Below are 10,051 nucleotides of genomic sequence, written 5' to 3'. Positions count from 1 at the left end.
CTTTCCATGGCTCATGATTTGGTGACTTGAAGTTCTATGACACTGAGCAAAGCTTTTTCTGCAAATCAGATCGAAATAATAGACAAAACGAAAGACTATATTTATACAAAACCTGAATATTCAGAAGGTCATGAGAGAAATCCAATTAAAATTCATGATTAATCTTAGAACGACTTAAAAGAAATGTGAAGTTCAGTTCATGCTTAGATCTGTATTACCTACAAAAACATGTTTGCCAGTATTTTATTTGCAAACAAATATTTTCAGTCTTTCACATGTCATGCCAAATCAAATCACCCTTAAAAAAGGTAGAAGCTGCGGGTGTTTATGATTAGTTACAGAATGCCAATGTTTGTGTATCTGGTGTAACATGCAGTGAAGGTCAGTTCTGTTCCTTTGTGTAAAAGGATCCAACTTGTTACACATTGTGAGTCAGTGTGAAGAAAGCTCTAATCACCTTCACCTTGATTTTTGACATGTGATCACATGGGAGTTGGCGGATATCCTACCTAAGTACAAATTCAGCACAGATCCATCCGGTTTTATTGTGCTTGGGGCCGGTGGATTGAGGGGCCGGACTCCCATATGCGTGATCATATCCATATGTCATGAATTTCAGGCATTTCTAAGTTGAGGTCACGGGAGCGCAAACCGAAGTGCAAAGTGATGCCAGTTCACTGAGGACGTCTTGGAAGAAATTGATTTGTTTTAGCGACAATTTAATTTGAAATGATTCATGCGTCTGATTAAATTCTAGTTTTGCTCTCTGTTATGTTGCCATATCTGACCGAACACTGGAAAAAAATAGCTTGTTGAATGTGAAGCATCCTCTCGGGTGCGCAGATGACAATATGTGGCAATTCATTGGTACGTATTTTATTGTAATTACTTTAAACTGAATGCAATTAAATTAATTTTATTAAGGGAAGTACATTTTGAAATTAAAATGAAGAAGTGGGATTTAATAATACAATAAAATCTATTATAATAAACTAACATTTACAGGTCTGACATTTTTTTCAGTTTCAGTCCCCAGCTGGTTTGCCGATGTGTGAAGATGTGTTAGAAGAAAAGGTCACATCATTGCAATGAAGTAGAAACTGCCTGCTAACCAAAGCTGACTTAAAACTATAACAACTCCAGCCTTATAACTTAACTGACTAGGATGTGTTTGGAGGTTCAAACAGCACGAGCCTGGCTCAAGTGTCGGCCAACACAGAAGCGTGTTAAAGATGAAACCAAGCAACTTAACATGTACTGCGGAGATACAAAAAAAGTTTGTTGTCTAAGGGTAACATTGCATTGCTCTTTCTCCCATTTCCCTTTAGGGCTACAAACTGTTGTTTTACTCTTTTTTAGAGTTCATGACAGCTGCGATCATATTTATTTCTTCACCCCATCAGGGGTGCGACATGTTCTTCTGCAGGGCTGTGCAATGTTGGCGAGTTGAAATGTAATATGACAGCTCCTTAAGGCATGACTGGATGAGTGAAGGCAGGTGTGCCAGTGTTGATTTAAGACCTAAACCTTAAGATAATTAAAAATTTGGACTGAAACGATAATGTTGAAGCTTCCCAGGGGTAAAACAGGCCTTAAATACCCTCTACCATGTCTCAGGTACAGCTGTTTACCTTGACGACCCAAAAGAACACACCTCTGAATGATTTCACAAGGCCCAGCATTGAACTACTGACATTTAAGACTATATAATATCACCCAAACAGGATCAGGAATGCTTCCATGAGGATTTTTGTTGAATCCTGTGAGTCACACAGATGCCAAATCTAGTCTGTCGTTGGTTATTCAGGCGTGGAGGATGTCTGGAAGATGGGACGGATGTCTGCAAGGAAGGAGCAGGAGCGAAAAGGAAGAAAGACGGTGATGGAGAGTGGAGAGAGGCACATTTCCATCTCATTCCCTCCTCCATCAGCCTTAAGTCAACTTTGTTCTACTTGTGGCGTGGATGGGAGGGACCGGCTGGCGGCAACCTGCGAAATGTTCCGTTAAACTACAAAACCAGACTATTGAACCGAGGCGTGTTTTATCCTTGAATACGATTACATGGTGAGAGCGGATGGATAATCCTTTGAAGCCTGATCAAAGAAGGTCTGAATTTTGAAGTGGGCTGCAGTATGTGTTTACATGCAAAAGGAGTTGATGTGCATAGCTGTTTACATGACTGCAGCATGTAATCCAGTTAGAGGAGATGATCCAGTCGCAGACGATGGGTTCTGTTTTTTCTTTTTTTCTGTTAGCATGAAAAACAGCAGCACAGCATCTGCATCAGTGGTCAGCGTATCACATGAATCTGTGTCTTACATGCAAAAAACACCTGATTATATAAAAGGTGTTAATGTGAGTATATTAGAAGGTTTTTTTTCTGCCTAATATTCTTGTCTTTTTTTGGGGTTTTAACATGATCACATTACTTAAATAGGGAAATATCAGTCTTTAATATCTTAGTTAACATAATTTCATATTTTGACATCCTGTAATGCAATGGTTGTAAACATCTTCGAACTAAAAATATCTCTTGACTCATTGATGATTCTCTGTGAACAAATTTTTGTTTTTGTGCAACTGATTATCCACCTTTAGCTGTAAAATATTTCAGTTCAAAAACAGCCCATACTTAATTAGCACAAGTGTTCGTGGCTGACCTAAATACAGACCAAACCTTCAAAACAGAACAAGACAAGAAATGTGCTGCCACAACGAGACTCTCCATTAAATCACTAAATTAGTCCATTTATATAATTGTTGTTCTGTTGAGTGACATAAATGGACTGAATCTAGCATTGTGTTATCATACCCTGTGTTACAGAGTGATAAATGAATGGATGAATGTTTGAGTCTCTCTGTGAGCCAGTGGGAAATGCAGAAAAAAGGTGCACACATCACCTTGAGTGTTCTACTTAATGTGACACTGCAGCCGTAAAAATGAGATCTCAGGATTTATGACGCATCCAAAAAAGGTTCTTAAAGGAAGTTCAAGGGGAAACATATCATTTAGTGCGATGTAGATGCGTACCATATAGAGAAAAAGCAGGATATAAAAACTAAGATGGACCATTCCAGCAAATGAAAAAATCTTGATGACTTGTCTGACTTTCCCACGATGACATAGTGTTTAGGATCTTTGACAAAAGTCACAAATATGTGTTCAAACAAGAAATCAGATTTGTGAAGAGAACACTCTGATACATGAACAATGTCTTCTATTGTCAACGACGGCTTGTTTCTGAAACTCCCTCTCCTAATATTCAGATAAAAACGTATTGATAAAAACTCTGTTTCTATTGTCACTGCTGAAGGAGAAAGCTGTAGTCTTTGGGGTGTCTTTGCAAATATTTCAGTGTAGTGTAAAACAAGCATGTACAGACTAAACACTTTGGTGCACGCAGGTTCTGGCCTCGTGCTGCGGCTCAGAATTTGGGTCTCTTTTGTTTCATGTCCTCTGTCGGTCTGTAAAGCAGATGTGTTTCTGGTTTTTCAGAGCCAGAAATAAAGCTGCGGCATATAGTTAAGAAGGTGGAACGTGGCATTGCCAGAATTAGGGGTTCACTCTGTGTAAGTCATGGTAGAGCAGCATTACTCAATCAGACTGGTGTCCCTCCTGTGTGAATGCCTTCTGGAAAAAAAAAAAAAAGGCCTGGGCCTCATTCTCGGTTTGAAAAGCACTGCAGTCAACCATCACAAAAGCGGAGCTGCATCAAACATCCCACTGACACGCTGACAAACAAACCTCAGTTCAAAACAACCGCAACAAAAGAGGGAGATGCTGCAGATTTGGACACCGTTGAAGTCCAACATCTTATTGATTATTCGCTGCAGCCTGTTTTGGAAAAGTGGTAACTAATCAGCTGGGAGATGTTGTGGTTTTGTTCAAGTAATGCATACACACAAAGGGCGATTTTACCAATGACAGCCAAATGTTTGACATGTATCCCATCCATCATCGGTGAATAGTTTACAAGTGAAGAGGAGGATATCTTCTTTCTCCATCCTATAACTCATTTTTTGTGTGTGTTTTTTTGTTGTTTCTTTGCTTTGAGCACAAAGGCAAAGCGTGACATGGTTTTATCCATATCAGTGTGAAGAGTCTCAAACAGTGGGTCTAATGCAAGGAACACTTTGCTGGCACAGAAAACTACATCAATTACCTGCTTAGATTTCAGACGGGTATGGCTTACAGTTTAAAAACATGAGCATAAAGGCTTAAATCATTTGAAACTTGAAATCATCTTAGACAGCTGTGAATGTTGTACTCTACAAATGAAATAACATGAGATTTTGAATATAAGAAACATGTCATTTCCTGGCCGGGATTTGAAGGGCCTCTCTACGTGCGTGACGGATCTATTCATGTGATTTGCTTCGTGGCTTAAAATGTAAGACCTAGATATGAGAACATGTATTAATCTGCACAGGAAGAAAACTAAAACCTAAAAGCCAGACTGACAGCTGTCTTACGGTTTACGATGCTCTGTCGCCACATGGTGGCAAACGGAGGAACTGCAGTTTTTCAATATTTTGAATTTAAAAACTACCATAAATATGTTTTCTTTCTTTCTTTCTTTTTTATTGATAAGCAGTGAAATATAGGTAAATAATTATCTACACTTGCCTGATTTCCCGTGAAGAGATGTCTTGGTGTTTCTGAGGACGACAAGCACTTTTAGGAAACTATGTGCTCAGCAAAACCTCAGCAATCTGATAGATTGGGGATATTTTTACGAGACATATTTTATATAAAATTGATCATCAAGGCCATGTGGATCTACACAGGAAGAAGTAGAGCTGGTTGGCTCCTAATTACAGTAGAAACAGGGGACAGGTTTACGAGAGTTTATGGCCGAGGCACTGACCACAACATAGAAACAAAAAGTTCAGAACTAACTAACATTACCGGTAAAACGTTGCGTGCATCAAATCATTCACTGCACACACACACACGCAAAAAAACAACAACTTGCAGATAGTTTTTAAGCAACGTCAAATCTTGCATCCGTCATTTCCGGTTAACGCACCACGGCATCGTGGTCTGAATCAATGCAGCGCACTGCGCATGCGCGGATGCTGATCAACTCTACTTCTTAGTTCGCCTGTCTATTTTTTTTTAGTTTGACTTTTTATTTTAGTGTTTAGTGTTAATAAATTGATTTAATATTTAATGAATGTGCGTGTCTGTCATTTTTTAAAATTTACATCCACACAGGAATATACAGTATCTTTAATTGACTTAACCTGACAGGATAAAACACGTGTATGCATGAGGTTTGGATGGCACTAAAGCCACAACAATCACATGAATTTTAATTTGCAGCTAAAATATATGTGGACTTCCTCTCTTTCTTATATGACATTATTTGACACTCATGTTGCTGAGTCACCTCAGCATTAACTTTCGGTTAACTTAAACAGGTGAGGATAAACCCAAATACAGTAGATCAAATTGCAGGTTTGGATTTTTCTGCGTTCATCCCGATTCGTCAGGACATCCCGGCTTGTTGTTGGTGGTGATTGACCAGTTTAACCATATTCCTGCTCTGGATGATGTGCTTCTCCTCCCAAGCATGACACACTTAACGGGGCAGCGGAGCCGAGCCGAGCCGCGGGGCGGAGACACGACGAGCGAACCGTGAGGACGGAGACGAGCATGACGCGGATTCGGGAGAGGAGATGAGAGATAACGACGGTGTCCGCGCTATCGATCAGAGAGAGACAGGCGATGAAGCTCTGCAGCGCGCGGAGGATGCTGACGGTGAGGATGCTGATGAGGGCGGTGCGGTGCTGAGGAGGGGACGCGGCCGTGACGCGCGGACGGCCGGAGCGCAGCTCGTCTGTCGGCGCTCATCGAGCGGGTAAAACTCGGGTATCACCAGGAGTTTAACGAAGCGCTATTCTGGGGAGGTGGGCCAAGTCCCGAGAGAGGGAGAGAGATAGAGGAGGAGGAGGAGGTGGAGGAGGAGGAGGAGGAGAGATCTCAGTAGGATGCTGTTGCTGCTGTTGTCAGTGATGTGAAGCCACATTAAGGAGCGGTGGAGAGGACTCCAGCTTCCGCGTGGACAATATTTCTACAATTTTGCAGGTAAGCAACTCATGTCTCTCTCATCTCCTCATATAAACTCTCTATGGTGGCTACAATGATTGCATTTCCTATGAGTGTACGTTAGATTTGTAAATCACAGAGGTTGTATAGTGATAGTTGAATCCCGTCTACCTCGCATGTTTTGATTTTACGCTGAGACCTCCGGTATCAAAATGTTGTTGTCATGTTGCAACATATGGATCACCAGAGGTAAACAACTGCAGATTTAGTCTGACTCTAACAAATCTGGCTGTTAATTAGTTGTAAAATACATTATATTTAGGAGGTGTACTTTCCATCTGACGCAGCTGCTTGTTCTCCATTTAATTTCAAAGGAAAATCTTTCTCTTAACCCTGATGAAGTTCTGACCCATGTTATTAACTTCTATAGTTTATAGGGGACTAGTTTGATGGATAAACTGTCAATAAAGTCATTAAAATAATCCCCACCCCACACACACCTCAGCCTGCTGCAAAAGGAACGGGAAGTCACGATAACACAGTGCTCCCTCGCTAATTCGCGCATCAACGCTCGCGGCTTCACCTCATCGCGGATTTTTGGTAGGCAGTCACGTGATACCGTACGCACATTCTATTGGCTGATGGCATCCGGGGAAGTGTGTTCTGTTCTGTGAGTCTCCTTCTTCCGTGAGACACAAAAGGGCTTTAAACAGTCTATCAGTGTGTGGGAAAAGGTAATATAGATAGAAGGTGGTTTAATATCAGTATGGGGAGGGTTCATAAGCGTTTAAATTACCGTAAATAATAAGATAAATAGTTTATCGCTATATCGCGGAATCCGTTAATCACGTGTGGTTCCTGAACGTATTAACCTCGAGGAACGAGTGCACACTATCCCCTTAAACCTGCATGCTTTTTTTTTTTTAAAGGCATTTAGGAATTAGCTTAAACTATAACGATAAATTTTTAAATGAGTAATAAATTCTAGTACAACATGGAAGGAGTTTTAATGTTTACCAAGCTAGCCCCTCGTATACTAGAGGGGGTGTTGGAGAGGGAGTTGCGTGAAAATTAGTTCATGATTGGAAATGCGTTCTGCTGTATTTAACCTTGTTCATGTGAAATACAGTCAGGATATAATTCGAATAAGTGGTCTAACAGTGGAAACAGTTTTTAGGCAGTTATTTTAGAGCTCAAGCTGCTACACTAAAGAATAAAACTAATAAGCTTAAATCAATCCTTCCTGCATCCACTTCATGGCACTACAGATCAGAACGAGTTCTTTTTCAGTCTTTAATACGTTTTGAAATTATGTACAGTATGTCGGAGATGTATTACTTCATGCCACCAACAGGTGGCATTATTACTGTAATAGAATATTGTCAAGGAGACGTCATAAGGCATCGTCCAACGTGATAACTCCAGACCCGATTGAACCAAAGTCTCGAAAATTTGGAATTTCCCGTGCAGCATTGGTTACACATTTCAACTCATGAGGAAAAAATTAAAATCATAATCCACTATTTGATCATGCAGCAAGAACTTATCTGCTTCACGCATTGAGGATTTTACGACTTCTCTGGAATTTTAAGAAAGCCCTATATTTCTGAATGTTTCTATGAAACGTTTTGAATTCAGGAGTTTCATTCATAAACAAGTTCTTCAGAATCTCTACAGTTTAAGAGTTAAGGATCTAAATACTGCTTCCACTTCTGGAGCAGCCTGAATAAATTTGTGTTAGAATTACGCTCACCAGCTTTTTGGTAGGCAGTCACGTGATGCCGTACGCGCATTCTATTGGCTGACGGGATCCCGAAGTGCGTTATGTTCAGTGAGTCTTGGACTTCCATGAGACACAAAAGTGCTTTAAACAGTCGATAAGAGTGTTGGAAAAGGTAATACAGATAGAAGGTGGTTTAATATCAGTATGGGGAGGGTTCATAAATGTTTGAATTACCGTAAATAAAAGGATATATAGTGCATTGCTATATCGCAAAATTTGTTATTCGCGTGTGGTTCCTGGAGCGCATTAACCGCGAGTAATGAGGGCTCACTGTATTAGACATCATTTATGCAGCAGAGATTGTAGAAAAATAACATCATCCAAGATTTTCACATTGGTGCCGTAAGAGAAAATTAAAGTAACAAAGCAAATTTACTATGGCGCACCAGAGAAACACATTGTAGGCCCCTATAGGACTATTTTAGTTGTGTTATAGTGATTTTTGGATAGGCTCATCTCTCGCTTAACCTTCCACAGGCTTTCCTCCCACACTCTCCATCTCTCTTTCAGAAATAAAATAGAGAAGCCTTTGCAACCCCAACAAACAGGGTGTAGGGAGAATGTTGTCCAAATATTTCCATAGCCTACTTTATCAAGTAGATCAGTGTTGGGAGTTGGTGTAAAACTTATTGCAACCTACAAAAAGAGAGGAAATCCAAACAGGTGTAGTGATGTAATGAAACCATATGGGTCAAGATAAAAGCAGATATCGGCGGAGGATGCGCTGCATTACAAACAAGTGAATTCCCTTGATGCAGAAAAAGTGTGATCATGTGCTAAAAGACATATTTCCTGTGTTAATATGTGTGACTTTAGATGTGACACAGTTGTGGGTTTGTATCTAAGGAGTCTCTTAAGTGGCAGGGCTGCGGTCTGAATGCTGTCTTCCCCTGAGTCTCATGTGTTATCTAAGTGGTCTCAGCTGCGTGAAGGTCAGGGCTTACAAAAAGCCTTATGACTTGATTTGGACATGGATTTGCACGATGTGGTTCTAGCGTAAGATTCAAAATCAATCATTTAAAACTGGATGTATTACTCTTTAATGGTATATGATTATTTTATATCAGTTTCCTATTGTCTGTAGGAAATTAGAGGGGGAAATGTGTTCTTAATATTGTTACACACGAACAGCAAAAATAAAATAAGTTTAAATAAAAAAGTAGTAAAGGATTCAGTTTGTTAAATATGTTATATTTAAATGACTAGCTGCTTAAATGCAGTAAATCACGAGATAAGGAAGTAACACTATGCCCCATGAGGTCCGAACCTCTAACCTTCCCGCTGTGGGGTTGGCCCTGTGACCCGGCTGTCACAGGAACCGAGTCCCCTGGCGTTCGGTGCCGGCATGGATGCTTTTCCCGCGGGCCCTGCCTTTCTGCCCGCAAACACAGTCAGGATGATCCTGGTGCCTTTGCCAGGACTGACAGGTTGAATGGATGACAGGGCTGTGTGGGCCAAATAGACTGTCAGAGAGGGCTGGAAATAGATGGATGAGAGGAGGGAGAGAGGGATGCAGAGAGAGCATCAGAGAGAGGGAACACCAGATAGAGAGATGAAAAAATGATGGACTGCCATTGTGGCTACAGGCAATACCTGACTCCCTCAGTTTCTCTTTCTCTTGCTGATCCTGTCCCTTACTCTGTCCTTCATTCCCTTCCTCATCATCATAGCCTTTGCCTTATCTGTAGAGTAATGCATGCTCTGCTCAGTATCTGAAGTTGCTTCCAGCACCATAAAAATGAGTTACAGATGCTGTTTTATCAACACTTGACAACTGAATCATTAAAGAACTGCTTCTTTGTATTTTTCTCTACTTCATTTAATCAGTTTTCGCCAAATCCCGTCACAAAATTGATTATCTGGCAGTTTAACAGTTTTCTGAAATGACTAAATGCTCCTATGATTAAGCAGCTAAAATAACCGTTGGGAAAAATCCTGCAGGAAAACATTCTATAACCAAAAGGAAAAAAAAGGTAAATCAACAGCCCAGTATATAAAGATCGTAGGGCCCATTAATGCAATTTCACCTTTTTCTGCTTGGAGAACCTCACTCTCATCTGTCATCATCAGCACCAGGATGAAGCTGTTTAAGGGATAGCACCTTAAAAATAAAACCCCAAGTATGTACAGTTATTATTTTCCTCTTACAATTCATGTAGGATTGTTAGAAGCCTTTTTTCTCCAAACCAACTCTCTCTCTGAAGTTATTTGTACAC

Source organism: Antennarius striatus, chromosome 11 (assembly GCF_040054535.1).
Source record: "Antennarius striatus isolate MH-2024 chromosome 11, ASM4005453v1, whole genome shotgun sequence".
In the NCBI taxonomy this organism is placed as follows: Eukaryota; Metazoa; Chordata; class Actinopteri; order Lophiiformes; family Antennariidae; genus Antennarius; species Antennarius striatus.
Note: the sequence above shows the minus strand (reverse complement) of the source record.